Below are 16,834 nucleotides of genomic sequence, written 5' to 3'. Positions count from 1 at the left end.
ACCCAAGGACAAAAGCTTCATCTATCGCGCACCCCCCCCCCCCCCCCCAAGAACTTTCTGTGCAAGCTTATCAGAACTGCTGGCTGGAACAACATCTTCAGAAACTGTGGCTGATCTGAAAAAACGCTCATGGACAAATCTCAACACCTCGATGTCAAATGCAAATGAAATCATGTTTTAATTGTGCTTGCTGGTAAAGTTTTTTGATGTCTCAAATTGTGTCCTGATAAACAAGATGTGAAAGATCTTTTTTGTAATACCACTATCTACCCTCACGTTTCTCCCCCTTTTCCTATCTAAGATTATTATCTGATAAGGATAAAAAGGCTGCGCTCTCCTAAAGTTGCAGCTTCGTGCACTCCGCCCATCTTTCGGACGACTGTACGTACATATTTGCGTTGTACCTTGGTGCAATTCCAATAAAGTTTATTCTGATTCTTCTGATTCTGATTTAAAATTACAGTGTAAACTCTATTAGAAATACCACTGTCCATTCTCACTTCTATGTGAATATCTATTATTGTTGTTTTTTTCTTCTTCTCAGCCTCTTGAGAGCTGTCAGTTCTCCAACAGCCACTATTAGGCTCTAATTAGTACCTTGAGTGCTGTTCATCATCATGCAACCAAGGTCTCAGCTTCCTGGACTTGAGTTTTTGCTTTGTCTTAATGGCGGTATCTGTGAGAAAACCTCCATATGTGTCCATCTTCATCGTCATCTTCACTCTCCACATCAAAATCGAGAGCCTGTGTGTCAGGTGAAGTGATCCTCTTCTGTCTCTATGTCTTTTTTCTCCTCTTTGTCTTTTTGGCTCCACCTTTTCCACTGGCAGGCTGTCACAATGAAGTAACAAATTTCTGTGAACAGTACGACTTTTGCCTCCGCTCTCCGGTTCGATCTCATAAACAGGAATGTCAGGATTTTGTTGACTAACAATAACATACACAGTATCCTCCCAGTGTGAACGGATCTTCCCAGGACCCCCTCTTTCTGTGAGATTACGGAGAAGGACACGGTTTCCAGGATAAAGCTGAGCAGCGCAGGTCTTTAGGTCATAATATTTTTTTCCTCTTGCAGCCTCATTATGAGCAGTTTCTGTTGCTATCTCATAGGCCTCTTTCATTTGCAGGTGCCATTTTTTCCACATAATAATAATCAGGCTTTTTTCAGAAAAACTGTACTCCTTTCTCCTGCCAATCTTCTATTTAAAATTAAATAGGAGATGTAATTGTTTAGGTGGTAAATAAAATCAGAAAAGTCTCTTTTTCCTGATATATTTACTCTCATTTAGTGATTTTGCAATTAAACGTGCATTATCTTTTAGCAAATGAGTAAACTTTTACCTCTGTGAACTTCTGTATCTGTCCTTTTTTTTTAAAAAAGTTTCTAACTTTTATTTTGTACCTTTTTATAAGGAATTACCAGTGAATAAAGTTTTTTGGTAAATGCCTGTCTGCATAAATACCTGAAATACTTTTTAAATGCAAGATAACAGTGATTATTCAGCTTTGAGGAACGTTTATCAACTCAAAAATGCCTTACAGAAAAAAAAAAAAAAAACGTTTAATTTCACTAAAATACCTAAAACTGAAGTGAAACTGTGATCTCAAGTTTCCCAGGAGGGGGCAGTGTTTAGCTTTCTACCAGCAGGAGTCTATGACGACTTCCTGTGACGTTCGGTTGACATCCTGTTGTTAGCCGCTTAGCTTAAAGTTAGCTTCGGCTAAACTCGGTTAAAATCAACATTTCTGAACGGATTGAAGCGTAAATGTGGCGTTTCTTTAACAAGCACGACTTTTTTGCATGAAACATGAGTTTTAGGGGCATGTGGCAAGTTTTAATTAGTGATTTTAAGCACAGCAAAGCTCTCGGTTGCAACCGAGCTCATTTCCAACATGGAGGAAGTGACGTGACACGTCACTCACCCGGTCGTTAGCTGTTAGCTTAAAATTAGCATCGCTAGCGTTGTTCAAAAACATCATTTAATGACGGATTTTAAACTCTAACGTGGCGAAATTTCAACAATTATGCTTCGAAGACACGGAGCAGTGGATCAGAATCAACTTTTAAAGCGCTTTTCAGCTTTAAAAAGCAGATTTTATTCCCTATGAAAAACGAGTTTCATTTCCTGGTCACGTGACTGAATCCGCCAATCACAAAGCAGCTCGACCTGACAGGTCAGAGTTAGTCACTACTGACACGTCTGTCAGCCAATCAAAACGTTACACACGGTCTTTTTCAACCAATCACGCAGCGTTTTCCCCAGCTAGCATGTTAGATTTATCTGAACAAGTCCGTCAACTTTTTGTCTTTTAAACTGTCAAAATGCACTTTTTTCTGTTAAAAGATGTAATCAATAAGCTCCCAGCAGCACGGAGTCGGCGCCCCGGTCTCAAAAACGTCTTTATAGCTATTTAAACAACTCGTTCGAACTTTTTCAGAAACGAGCCGGTACCAGAATCACGTCTGAACCGTCTTTAAACAGAATACAGCGTTTCCACAGCTCAAAGCCAGCTTATGTTACACATAACAGACGTACAATTTCAGCTTTCAAAAGACATTTTGACTGAATATCAGCTTCAAAGCATCACTAGCTCAACACAGCGTAAACATGCAGCGTTTTGACTTCAAGCGCGCAGCTTCAGCACGCTGCGTTCAACACAGCTAACAATCTGTTATTTTTCATGCCAACATGTAAAATCAATTATTACACGTATACACAGTCCATTTATGAGCACGTTACGGGCCACCAAAATATAGTATAAACAGAATAAAGCGTTTTACAGCACACTGTTTATATTAATTTGGTGGAATAGGCAAATAACAGCTTTATTAATCTTACAGGAAGTGAGAACAATACGGCGATTGTTTTCACTTTTCAGCAGAACAGCAGACATCAATTCACACGGCGGTGATTGATTTTCTTAAGTAGAAGGGAGAGTTTAAAGATGGAAAATTGAGATTTATCTTACAGAGAGATGTGTGAGGGAATTTATCTGTTTTAACCAGAACGTGCACGCTCCTTCGGAACTCAGCTTGTCCCAAACAGTACACTCTTGGTGAAGGTCGACTTTTACCTTTTCTGAAGATAGATCAGTTCCGGTGTGGAGTCTCACTTCCAACCACTGTTCAGCGTCTCAGTGAGAACAGCCAAATACCTAGAGAGCCGTGCGAGGTTATCCAAACAGAAGTTATAATTCCCAAAATCGTCTCTGGTTCAGCTTGTTTGGTTTAGCAGCATCCATGAATGCCTGCGTTTTGCATTCATGAACTCCCAAACTCTGCATTCTGGATCCCAAAACTCTTGAACTCTTCTGGAACTCTCTTGTTGAACTGGGAAGTTGCCACATTTAAACGGGCTATACTTCCGGTTCATTTGAGAGCCTCTGATTGGTGGATGGACCAGAACAGAGGTGTGGTTTGTGATGTAAGGTGTTATGGAAAGTCAAGGATTGTTTAAGAACAGACAGAAAGATATCATGGAAAAACCAGACTTCGTGGTGCCACCTCTCCTGTATCTTGCTGTAAAAGTTAAACATGACATTTCTTTTCAGTAAACTTTCTAGTTGACCGAAGCTTGAACTTTAACACCCTTACAACTTTGCTCATTGAAGACAGAAAAATCAAGAAATTGAATCATTACTCTGTAATGTACTCTAACTTGATTTCACTTTGAATTGAGGAATAAAAATCATTACTACTGTTTAAGTAAATAAAAATGAGTAGTTCACTTCAACATGTAAACATTGTTTGAACTAACACAATTTGATTATCAAAACATTTGTAAAATAGTAATGATCATAGAGAATTGTCTTTTTCCACTTGATTAATTCAAGAAAGAAAGTCTCAGGATGGGTCAAACTGTATTTCTGGATTCAAATCAATGAAATGACAGTTTCTGTCCATGTGGTCAGTTTTGACATCAGGCTTAGTCCACTACACTCCCCATACTGTATTTGCTGTTTCTGTAAAGGCAAGTTGAATAAGATGTCAACAGGGAGTCGTGGAATACGTCCAAACAACAAAAAGTATGGAGAAAATCCTGTGGCCTCACTACGTGTGCAGTTATAAGCATGCACTACTTTTTCTGACTCTTTCCAATCTGCTTTTTCCATGTCTGTTAGTGTTCTTAACATAGACAGAAGTGTTCTAATCAAACGCTCTACTTGGCCGTTTCCTTGCGGATGATATGGGGTGGTATGGGAGCCCTGTAAACCACAGATCCTTTGCAACTGAGAAAACATCTGATTCTCAAACTCTTTGCCCATGTCATGGTGGATTCTTGTGGGGAATCCAAAGTTTAAAGCAAAACGATTGAAGGCCTTTTTCACTACAGTTTTTGCCGAATTGTTTTTTGCCGCATACGCCTGTGGCATGTGAAGTGATCCATCACAAGTAAAATGTATTCATATCCATGTTTGCAAGTTTCAACATGCAAAAAGTCTATGGACACTAGCTCAAAGGGGTAAGTAGTAGTGATGGAGGTCAATGGAGCTCTGATAGGTTTGCTTGGTTTTTTCCTCTTCAGGCACACACATGCAACACAAAATGTTCAACATCAGTTTGCATGTGAGGCCAATAAAACCTATACCTGATTAACACCAAGGTTCGTTCAGTTCCCAAATGTCTCATATTTTTGTGTAGTTGTGTCAATACTGTGTTGTGATGTTCTTTAGGAAGGACAAGCTGCTCTCTGCCATTAGCTCTTCTGTAGAGGACCCAATCATTATTTAAAAACAACCGGTTCCATTGTCTTAGCAGTATTTTGACATCTGTTGGCTCAGCTTTGAAGGCAGGACCTTTTGGTAAGTAATTCCTTGCTTTGTATTGAAGGAGAGGGCCAATTACAGCATCCCTCTCCTGGCTCAGTCTGATGTCTTGCTGTGACAGACACTTTCCTTCAGAGAGTATGTTGGTGTCCTGTAATAAACTGATGGTATCCTGCTTTGATAAAGTGATCCCAATGAAACAAACAGTATTCTGTAGTACTACCCCCTCCACAGCAGCTCTGACTACAACCTGAGTTTCCTCCACTGTACACTGAACCATATACAGGTCCTTCTCAAAAAATTTGCATATTGTGATAAAGGTCATAATTTTCCATAATGTAATGATAAAAATTAAACTTTCATATATTTCAGATTCATTGCACACCAACTGAAATATTTCAGGTCTTTAATTGTTTTAATACTAATGATTATGGCATACAGCTCATGAAAACCCAAAATGCATGTACCAAAAAATTAGCATATCATGAAAAGGTTCTCAAAACAAGCTATTAACCTAACCATCTGAATCAACGACGTAACTCTAAACACCTGCAAAAGATTCCTGAGGCTTTTAAAAACTCCCAGCCTTGTTCATTACTCAAAACTGCAAACATGGGTAAGACTGCCGACCTGACTGCTGTCCAGAAGGCCATCAATGACACCCTCAAGCAAGAAGGTAAGACACAGAAAGAAATTGCTGAACAAATAGGCTGTTCCCAGAGTGCTGTATCAAGGCACCTCAGTGGGAAGTCTGTGGGAAGGGAAAAGTGTGGCAGAAAACGCTGCACAACGAAAAGAGGTGACCGGACCCTGAGGAGGATTGTGGAGAAGGGCCGATTCCAGACCTTGGGGGACCTGCGGAAGCAGTGGACTGAGTCTGGAGTAGAAACATCCAGAGCCACTGTGCACAGGCGTGTGCAGGAAATGGGCTACATTTGCCGCATTCCCCAGGTCAAGCCACTTTTGAACCAGAAACAGCGGCAGAAGCACCTGACCTGGGCTACAGAGAAGCAGCACTGGACTGTTGTTCAGTGGTTCAAAGTACTTTTTTCGGATGAAAGCAAATTTTGCATGTCATTCGGAAATAAAGGTGCCAGAGTCTGGAGGAAGACTGGGGAGAAGGAAATGCCAAAATGCCAGAAGTCCAGTGTGAAGCACCCACAGTCAGTGATGGTCTGGGGTGCCATGTCAGCTGCTGGTGTTGGTCCACTGTGTTTTATCAAGGGCAGGGTCAATGCAGCTAGCTATCAGGAGATTTTGGAGCACTTCATGCTTCCATCTGCTGAAAAGCTTTATGGAGATGAAGATTTCATTTTTCAGCACGACATGGCACCTGCTCACAGTGCCAAAACCACTGGTAAATGGTCTACTGACCATGGTATTACTGTGCTCAATTGGCCTGCCAACTCTCCTGACCTGAACCCCATAGAGAACCTGTGGGATATTGTGAAGAGAAAGTTGAGAGACGCAAGACCCAACACTCTGGATGAGCTTAAGGCCGCTATCGAAGCATCCTGGGCCTCCATAACATATCAGCAGTGCCACAGGCTGATTGCCTCCATGCCACGCCGTATTGAAGCAGCCATTCATGCAAAGGATTCCCGACCAAGTATTGAGCGCATAACTGAACATGATTATTGAAGGTTGGCGTTTTTTGTATTATAAACACTTGTCTTTCATTGGTGGGATGAAACATGCTAATTTTTTGGGACAGGCATTTTGGGTTTTCATGAGCTGTATGCCATAATCATCAGTATTAAAACAATTAAATACCTGAAATATTTCAGTTGGTGTGCAATGAATCTGAAATATATGAAAGTTTCATTTTTATCATTACATTATGGAAAATAATGACCTTTATCACAATATGCTAATTTTTTGAGAAGGACCTGTAGATGTGATTTGTCAATTTAGGAGAACTTAATTCTAATTAATAATGATAAAATTTTTATACTGGACAACTTCTTATCTGGGACATCAGACACCAGCAGAGAAAATCTGAGCAGCTTTTCCTACCGATTGGAAGGTGATCTGCAATTCAATCGCCCGGAGGGTTACCAGGACTCTTTAGATGACTTATGCGCCGAAGGTGGGATTTCCCTCGACACTGGAAATCAGCTGAAATCTAGGGTCGAAAGTTGGCTCCCGAGGGGGGTCAGTTGATGAGCTCCCAGAGGGCTGCGTTTTCTCCTTCTGGTGGCAAAGATCTTCTGGCAATAAATATCCAATTGTTTGACCTTACTTCTTCAAAGCTGCTTCTAGACTGATCTAAGCCAAAATGTCAGAAATAAATTTCTTTGACTTAGAGGGCGTTACAATGTGATGTCTAGCCAATCACGACAGAAGGGTGGACCTTCTTTCAAGTTACTTTTGAATTTTAATAACCTTAATAAAAATATTAAATGGCTAATTTACTCTGCTTTGGTAAATTCTCAATATAACAGTATAATCAAACTTCTAAGCAACTTTTTACTCATCCATAAACATTTTCATTTGAACTTATGCACACAGTTGTAACTTCGGAATACCAGTTTTATATCAACTTCCTTTATGCATGATTACTGAGTATTGAGCTTAGAAAGTAAGTGAACTTAGCCATTTTTACAACAAAACATTAACTTGTGTTCAGGAGAACTCAGACATTTAATTTGTTAAAGAAATGATTTCTACCGTGAGATGGAAAGAAGAGTCCTTGAAAAACAATGGGGTCTTTCTCACACTCTAAACTGGAGGATGAATCCTCCCTTTTCGGAAGAGATAAGCATACGCTTTAGATGTTATATTTCACAGGACAGATGGAAAAGTTCTCATACAAAAGGGCCTGTCAGTTTTGCTGAAATCCTAACACCAGGTGTGCAATTAATTACAATAACAAGTTTTTGTTATTCATCTTATATGATAACATGTGATTCACATATGGTCTAGCTTTGGGGATGGAGAGTCAGTCTTAAATTCAAAGTATCAAAAGAATAAAAGTTAATGATAGAAAAACCTTTATGTGTCCCTACACAGACAAGACTGAGGTTTTGGTTTTTGGACCTGAGCACCTTAGGTATTAATTTTTCAGTCTTTCTCCCTCCTTAGATGGCATTAATCTGTCCTCCAGCTCTAATGTTAAAAATCTTGGTGTTGTTTTTGATCAGGACATGTCTTTTATCCCCCACATTAAAAACGTTACTAGAACTGTCTTCTTCCATCTGCGTAATATCGGTAAAATTATAAACATCTTATCTAAAAATGATGCAGAAAAACTTGTCCATGCATTTGTCACGTCTAGACTGGACTATTGCAATGGTTTATTATCTGGATGTTCAAATACATCTTTAAAACGTCTTCAGTTGATCCAAAATGCTGCTGCCAGAGTCTTAACCAGAGTTAGTAGGAGAGATCATATTTCTCCAGTTTTAGTTTCTCTCCATTGGCTCCCTGTCAAATCCAGAATAGAATTCAAAATCTTACTTCTAACCTACAAAGCTCTCAACAACCTGGCTCCATCTTATATTACAGATCTTATTGTTCCATATTTTCCTAACAGAGCACTTCACTCTCAGACTGCAGGTTTATTTGTGGTTCCTAGAATTTACAAAAACAGAATGGGAGGCAGATATTTCAGTTATCAGGCTCCTCTCTTGTGGAACCAACTTCCAATCTCTGTCCGTGAGGCTGACACATTATCCAGTTTGAAAACTAGGCTTAAGACTTTCCTTTTTGCTAAATCCTATAGTTAGGGTCAGCTTGGGTTTCCTGAGCTGTCCCTTAGTTATACTGCTATAGGCTTAGAGTTTTAGGGTCAGCTTGTGTTTCCTGAGCTGTCCCTTAGTTATACTGCTATAGGCTTAGACTGCTGGAGGACAAACTGACCACAATTTTCACTCTGCTACCGTCTTTACTTACTCTGCTCAACCTGTTTTGTATTTGTAATTATTTTTTCTATCCTTAACATGTGTTTTTTTGTCTTTCAGATACATCTGGACCTATATCTGGACCTGCCATTCTGTGGTCGTTTGTCTCTCCTTCCTGTTCTCTCAACCAGCCGGTCAAAGAAGACGGCCGCTTGTCCTGAGCCTGGTTCTGCTGGAGGTTTCTTCCTTTTAAATGGGAGTTTTTCCTTTCCACTGTTGCCACTGTGCTTGTTCAGGATGGGAGACTGCAACAAAGCCAAGATTCAACTTGTCTGCTGGATTCCTTACATAGAGAACTTTACTAATTGGCTTTTATGTATGTGAATGTTCCTGTAAAGTGCCCTGAGACAATTTTGTTGTGATTTGGCACTATATAAATAAACTGAATTGAATTGAATTGAATTGAATTAAAGAGGGCGAGAAGGACTTGTACCGATTGGCAAGACAGAGGGATCAGGCTGGAAAGGATGTGCAGCAGGTTAAGCTTATTAAAGATAGGAATGGTAATTTTCTAACAAGTGAGGAGAGTGTGATGGGGAGATGGAAGGAGTACTTTGAGGAGCTAATGAATGAAGAGAATGAAAGAGAAAGAAGAGGTCATAGAAACTGTGGACCAGGAAGTGGGAAAGATTAGTGAGGGTGAAGTCCAGAAAGCTCTGTAAAGAATGACGAAGGGGAAGGCAGTAGGACCTGATGACATACCATTGGAGGTTTGGAAATGTCTTGGAGAGATGGCAGTGAGGTTTTTGACTCAAATATTCAATGGCATATATATGAGGGTGAGAAAATGCCTCAGGAATGGAGAAGAAGTGTGCTGGTGCCCATTTTTAAGAACAAGTGTGACGTACAAAGCTGTAGCAACTACAGGGGAATTAAGTTGATAAGCCACACAATGAAGATCTAGGAGAGAGTTGTGGAAGCAAGACTTAGACGAGAGGTGACTATCTGTGAGCAGCAGTATGGTTTCATGCCAAGAAAGAGCACCACAGATGCCATCTTTGCTTTGAGAATGCTGATGGAGAAGTACAGAGAGGGTCAGAAAGAACTCCATTGTGTCTTTGTGGATTTAGAAAAAGCATATGACAGGGTGCCAAGGAAGGAGGTGTGGTATTGCATGAGGAAATCTGGAGTGGCAGAAAAGTATGTTAGACTGGTACAGGTCATGTATGAGGACAGCAGGATAGTGGTGAGATGTGCTGTAGGAGTGACAGATAGCTTCAAGGTGGAGGTGGGATTGCATCAAGGATTGGCTCTGAGCCTCTTCTTGTTTGCGCTGGTGATGGACTGACTAACAGATGAGGTCAGGCAAGAATCCCCATGGACGATGTTTGCAGATGACATTGTGATCTGTGGTGAGAACAGGGAACAGGTGGAAAAGAACTTGGGAGACATGGAGGCATGCACTTGAAAGAAGAGAAATGAAAGTCAGCCGTAGTAAGACAGAGTACATGTGGGTGAATGAGAGGTGGAACAGTGAGGCTACAAACAGCAGAGGTCACAAAGGTGCAAGACTTCAAGTACTTGGGGTCCACTGTCCAGGAAAATGGGGAATGTGGTAAAGAAGTGAAAAGGAGAGTCCAGGCAGGATGGAGAAAAGTTTCAGGAATGATTTGTGACAAAAAGGTGTCCGCAAAGATCAAAGGAAAAAATTACAAGACAGTGGTGAGACCAGCTATATTGTATGGTCTGGAGACAGTGGCATTGACAAAAAGACAGGAGAAAGAACTGGAAATGGCAGAAATGTAGATGCTAACGTTCTCCTTAGGAGTGACATAGCTGGATAAGATTAGGAATGAGATCATCAGAGGTACAGTCCAGGTTGAACAACTGGGAGATAAAGTTAGGGAGGCCAGACTGAGATGGTGGAGACATGTCAAGAGGAGGGACCGTGGATATATTGGTAGAAGGATGTTAGAAATGCAGCTGCCAGGAAAAAGACAAAGAGGAAGGCCAAAGAGGAGATATATGGATGCAATTAGAGATGACATGAAGGTAGTTGGAGTGAGGACAGAAGATGCAGTGGACAGAGTGAGGTGGAGGAGGATGACTCGCAGTGGCGACCCCTGAAGAGGGAAAAGCCAAAAGAAGAAGATGATTATGTTTTTAGCATTCTTATTTATTATTTCAATTGTTCTTATTTCCATAATATAATCAATAATTATTTACATTTTATTGTTTAATTTACATTTTATTTTATTATTAATAAATAAAGCCACTCCACCACCCCTTTTATAGCTTCTGTTCATATGATATAATTCATACCATTCTTTGTGAACATTTGTATTTTCATCATTGAGCCATATCTCTGAAAGTGCTATTAAAGTAAAAGATGTTTAACTGTTTTAAATAATCAGTTATTTTGGATATATTTACGTTTATACTTCTACTATTAAAGTGAATATTAGAAAGACCTCCATTTGTCATATTAATATAATTAAATTACTCTTCAAGTCAAGTCATATTTATTTATAGAGCACATTTAAAACAGAAACTGTTACCAAAGTGCTTAACAAAAATATCACATCAAATAAAAAGTAGCAAGATATATTTACAGCACATGGAATAAAAATATAAAACCCAAAACAATTAGAAACAATGAGATACTAAGGCCCTGTACACACGTAGCCGGATATCAGGAAAACCGAATAGTTTATCATGCGGTGTGGCCTTTCATCCACACGTGAACTCCGGTTGATGTAACTATAAACGAATAATAACAAAAACTCCGACCAAAGTGGAGATTTGAGAAATCTCCTCTTTCGGGTTTGCGTGTGGACTTTCGGAACCGGAGATATGCGCATTATGTCTGCGACAGATGGTGCAGCGCGGCGCTGACGTCACATGTGCGACAATTGTTTTTGTTTGCCCATTCATTCGGAGGGAAAATGACTGCGTTTAGGGAAGTACTAATTGTAACGCTGGTTCAGGCAATTTTTGCTTGCTTGTTTTTACAAGCACAACTGCTCCAACAGATGGAATTACAAAGGAGAAAAAGCGTTTGGCGTTCAGCTCTTTTACAGCAACTATCCCTACCGATACGGAGGCACAATACCGCCATTCAGCGTCGCCGTCGCCGGTTTTGGATCAGACCTGGACGCACTGCTGGCTGGTGGGAAAACTTTGAGAAGGAAATTGTTCTCCCACAGGAATGGCGTGAGAACTTCAGAATGTCACGGTCGTCATTACTGTCGCTCTCGGAGTTACTCCTTCCTTACATTCAAGGGAAGAGTACTGTAATGCGATCTCCAGTCTGTGTGGTCAAAAAAGTTGCATGCACGCTATATTATTTGGCTGACGAGGGAAGACTGCGTAAAACGGCCAATGCATTTGGCTTATCAAGACAAGTAGTCTCAAACATAATTAGAGAGGTGTGTAAGGCTATAACTGTGTACTTGGGACCATCTTACATAAAAATGCCAACAACAGAGACTGCTGTGCGTGCACTTGTTGAGGGATTTGAGCAGGCTTATGGTCTCCCTCAGTGCCTTGGAGCTGTGGATGGGACTCATGTGGAGATAAAGCAGCCATCAGCTAATTCTACAGAGTACCTAAATAGGAAGGGGAGGTTTTCTCTTAACATACAAGCCACCTGTGATTACAAGTACAGCTTTATTGATGTAGTTGTGAAATGGCCAGGGAGTGTGCATGATGCCAGAGTTTTTGCTAACTCCACAATAAACACAAATCTGAAAAACATGAAGATTCCCCCCTGTCCAAGACAAATTGTGGAGAACGAAGACGCTATACCCATTTACATACTGGGTGACCCTGCATACCCACTTCTACCTTACCTGATGAAAGAATATGCTAACGGAGGAAGCAATGTTCAGGAGCAGTACTTTGGACTTTCGTTGTGCCGAGCTAGAATGGTGATTGAATGTGCATTTGGAAGACTAAAAGCCCGATTTGGAGCCCTGAGGAGAGCCATGGACATCAATATGAACGATCTTCCATTTGTTATATATGCATGTTTTGTGTTGCACAATTTTTGTGAGGCATCAAAAGACACTGTGGATGAAAACAGAATAACTGAAGCTATTCAACATGACAGGAACAATCAACCGGACACACAGCCAGTGGTCAGAGGAGACAGCTTGGCAGCAGAAGGAAAGCGGGTCAGGAGAGTCCTCACTCAGTGTCTGGATCCATAAACACAAAAACCTGTGAACTATTTAGCAGACTGCGTTGTTTTTTCATAAAAAAACGTTATAGTTAGCACCATGTATGTTAGAGAATTTTTAAATTGTTTTGTGCAATGTTATTGCATTTCATTCTATTAATGCATGAAAAGCTACCACCCAGGATTTAGATACATTATATAATAGTTTGTAGCTCATTAGACAGACTTTTAAGTGAAATGATTTTACTTTTCTCTCTTAAAATTGGACCTGTAGTGTATTAAATAGTGCTGCCAATACTTTCTGATGAACATGACTGTATTTGTAACTGATAAATGTCATATTCACAAAAATTCACATAAAGAAACTTGCTTTTAAAATGTTTGTCAATTTATTCAAACGAACACACTTAACATGTTCTTATTTTGTGTTTCATTTATGAACAGATCAGATTATAACAGATCTACAACAGATAAAGCTTTTTAAACATGGGAGAAAAGCAGCACAGTTACTGTACACTTTTAAATCAGTGATGCCCAAGTCCATAACTTGGGAGCTACCACAGGTACATTTCAGCTGCATTTTCTTCAACAAACCAGTATGAAATAGCTGATTTCAATCATCAGTATGTATTTGATAGTGGTGTTTTGGAGAAATACATCTAAGTAGCAGTAGCTCCCAAGGACTGGACTAGATCACCACTCTTATAAAGATTCACGTAACAAAAATGTAAATAGTTAAAGTATTGTGCAATTGCTACATTTTAAGCTTTTCACAGTATGTATAAAAAGATAGCAAACAGAAAAAAAACACTGTCAGAGTAAATAACACTGTGATTAACAACCTGACATGTGTGCAACCTTGTGCAAAAGTGGAACTTGTATATACTTAACTGTACCAGACTTGTTTCGATGTATAAAACAGTACTCTACTGGTCATTAAAAAGGGCCTGACTGAATGAAAATTGGTCAGTGGCTTCAGCAGGTGTGTGGAACACAGCTTCAGTGTTCATAGTGTTTCCTGGTCTTGTGTTTTGACGTGTTCTGTCAGAAGTGGAGTTGTTTGGGTATGGGTAATTTGCTGAGTTTTGGTGGACAGAATGGTGGGCCATTGTGTGCGAATACATCGGACCTCTTGGCTCATATGGCATGTAGTGTGGTGGTTGTGCAGGTGCATGAATGACCTGTTTCAGAAGAGAAAACCCATCAACAATCGATGTGGTAAGTCTTTCCAGTGTATTGGACATTTTTGAATAGTTTTCGGATGCTTTTTGTTCTGATGTCTCAATGATTTCCACCAGTCTCTTTTTCACACGCTGGTCTTCCTCAAGAGCATTCAGCCACTGGGTCTCAGCAGGCAGCTTTCTCCTCAGACGGTCGTGTCTGTGTCCTTTTAGTTTTGCCTTCAAAAGAGAAATGAAAATCATCACAATTAAACATAAAAAAGTAAACCTGGATCATGTTGATGTTGTACTTTTCACATCACTTCTACATAACAATATGTAATAACAGCGTATCCAATGTTTGCTATATGTCTTAAAGTGTATTTTGTACCCACCACCCCATCAAACTAATGAATATGTAGGCCTAACATAATATGAGATGAGTAAGAGCATGATGGTGTCATTTCTTTTTTGCAATAATAATAAAAATAAATCAGCAACCCGTACACAGTAAAATATAAAAAACATCACATTCCAGCCTCCACTACACACCTCAACTCTTGCATAATTTTTAACACACATATTGCCTTAACTGTATTTTTAATAGCAACACAATTCAACAAACCTGTTCCGTGAATTATAGTACATCCAACAGATGAACATTTACAGCAAAAGTACTTTTATTTATGAGGAATGGACAGAAAAATATACGTACATCAAGCAGGTCTCTCCTCTCCTTTGAAGTAGGACCCACACTGCTTTCATTATCAGACCCTGTGTCTGCTACATCCATGGTAGTGGAGGAAGAAGATGTGGATGGTGAGGGTAGGGTCCGAGAATGATCCAGGTCAGCTGTTTCAATACCGGAGGATATGGTAGTACTAGCTAGAGAGCCACCCCAGATTTGTTCGCACAGTTCGAAGTACAGAAGAACCACTCGACCGTGTCCACTCCTGCGTCCTGTATCAACAGCATGGCGATATTTACCTCGGACTGCTTTCATTTTTGTTGTTAAATTCCCGCGCGTGATGTCGGCATGTGAATGGGGAAACTCGTCGGAGGACTCCGTTGGGTAATGCTCTAAAAAAAGCGCTAAAATATCAACATACTTGTTCTGACAGGATTCCCAGTCGACATTTTCCTGAGTTTTATTAACTTTGTACTCCAACACGGTATTTAATAGTAGTTCAACCTCGCGGTCTGTCCACACAAACGAACCTCCAGGCGCCATGATTCAATACTAACAGGAAGTTGTGGTTGCTTTGAAGGGTTGTGATTGGCTGATATACGTTTCACCTTTGCACTACACTGCCTCCTATGGGTTGGGCATATTCTTTACAACGCTCTGTGGTGAACATCACCGGGTTCATGTAGACGATCATTTTCTCTATCCGAACATGTATGTACGGCGATATTTTTTTGCGCGGATATTCGTTTTTTCAAACACCAGGCTACGTGTGTACAGGGCCTAAATCAGATCACGTTGTGTCAAAAGTCAAAGGAAATAATAACAAAAAGCATAAACTCTGTCTAAAACAATGAAATACTAAATCAAATCTGATGACCTTGTGTTAAATAGGAATAATAACAAAAGCATAAACAGAATCAGCATCAATGAAAAACTAATTCTAAATCCGATCACCCTGTGTTAAATGTCAGTGAGTACAGATGTGTTTTTAGGAGAGTTTTAAAAGCAGAGACTGAGGTGGCCTGTGGAATGTTGATGGGTAGATTGTTCCAGAGTTTAGGGCCCACGACTGAAAATGCTAGATCTCCTCTGAGCTTCAGCCTGGTTTTTGGTACGGCCAAAACAGCTGGTCTGATGATCTCAAAGCCCGAGAAGGAGTATAAGGATGAAGAAGGTCGGAGAGGTATGATGGTGCAAGGCCATTAATGCACTTGAATGTCAGCAGGAGAATTTTAAAATCAATTCTGACACGCACAGGAAGTCAGTGAAGAGAGGACAGAACCGGAGTAATGTGCTCAAACCTGCGAGTTCCTGTTAGTAGCCGAGCTGCAGCATTTTGTACGAGCTGGAGGCGTGAAAGTGAAGCCTGACTAATCCCAACATAAAGTGAGTTACAGTAGTCCAGCCAGGTTGTAATAAATGCATGGACTAGTTTTTCAAGGTCGGATCTGGACAGAACGGACTCTTCATTATAATGTTCGCAATCTTTTATAACAGGAAAAAAATTTGCATCAATCACATCATCTACATTATGTACTTTAAACTCTGAGTCTTCATATGTTGTCATATTTTAATGTATGTGTCCATTTGTCCGTATATTTTGTTAGTTCCTTTTGTACGAATTTGTCCCCTCCTGAACTCATCTAAGTCCTTCCAAATCCTTAAGTTATTTTATTATTTTAGCCTGAGACACTTCCTTTACTCTGATCCAAATGTTTCTGTTTCTTTTCCAAGTTGCTATGTTTTTCTGTTTGTTCAACAACCTTGCTCCACGTGCAATATTTCCATTTTTTTAGTTAAATGTTCATTTATGTATACAATTGTTCCCTTCAATATTTTGCTTGCATTATTAAATTATTTCTTGATTTCCTTAATAATGAACCTGATAACTATAGATGATTCTAATTTTTCTTTTTTTTTTTTCTTTTTTTGTTGAGCTCAGTTTAAGTGTAGAAACATTGTGAAGTGTTTCAATGAACTTATCATCATCGCTCAATTTTATTTATTTTTTTAAAGAAAGAGAAGAAAGCAGAATAAATAAATAATAAAAGAGAAATAGATAAGACGAGAGACCACCACGACAAAACAACATGCACAGCACAATGCCACCCACAATATCACCATGAAACATTCGACATCGCACAAGGAATCATCTAGCTTCCACCACTACCCAACCTAGCGTGCATCTGTCAAAGCA

At 39.8% G+C, this 16,834-nt stretch overlaps 1 protein-coding gene and 1 long non-coding RNA gene across 2 annotated transcripts in view; both read right to left on the bottom strand.

Annotated features, from left to right (window-relative positions):
- tmem68 (transmembrane protein 68) overlaps positions 1-16,834 on the bottom strand; it is a 195,918-nt gene that overhangs the window by 166,990 nt on the left and 12,094 nt on the right. The window lies entirely within an intron of this gene.
- LOC119414947 lies at positions 13,925-14,828 on the bottom strand. The gene is made up of 2 exons (XR_005187026.1): positions 14,665-14,828; positions 13,925-14,189 (listed from the first exon to the last, which is right to left on the bottom strand). It is a non-coding gene; the product is annotated as an uncharacterized LOC119414947 (long non-coding RNA).

Source organism: Nematolebias whitei, chromosome 9, assembly GCF_014905685.2.
Source record: "Nematolebias whitei isolate Nwh7 chromosome 9, NemWhi1, whole genome shotgun sequence".
NCBI lineage: Eukaryota > Metazoa > Chordata > Actinopteri > Cyprinodontiformes > Rivulidae > Nematolebias > Nematolebias whitei.
The sequence above is the reverse complement of the archived record's forward strand: the minus strand, read 5'-3'. Positions and strand labels throughout refer to the sequence as shown.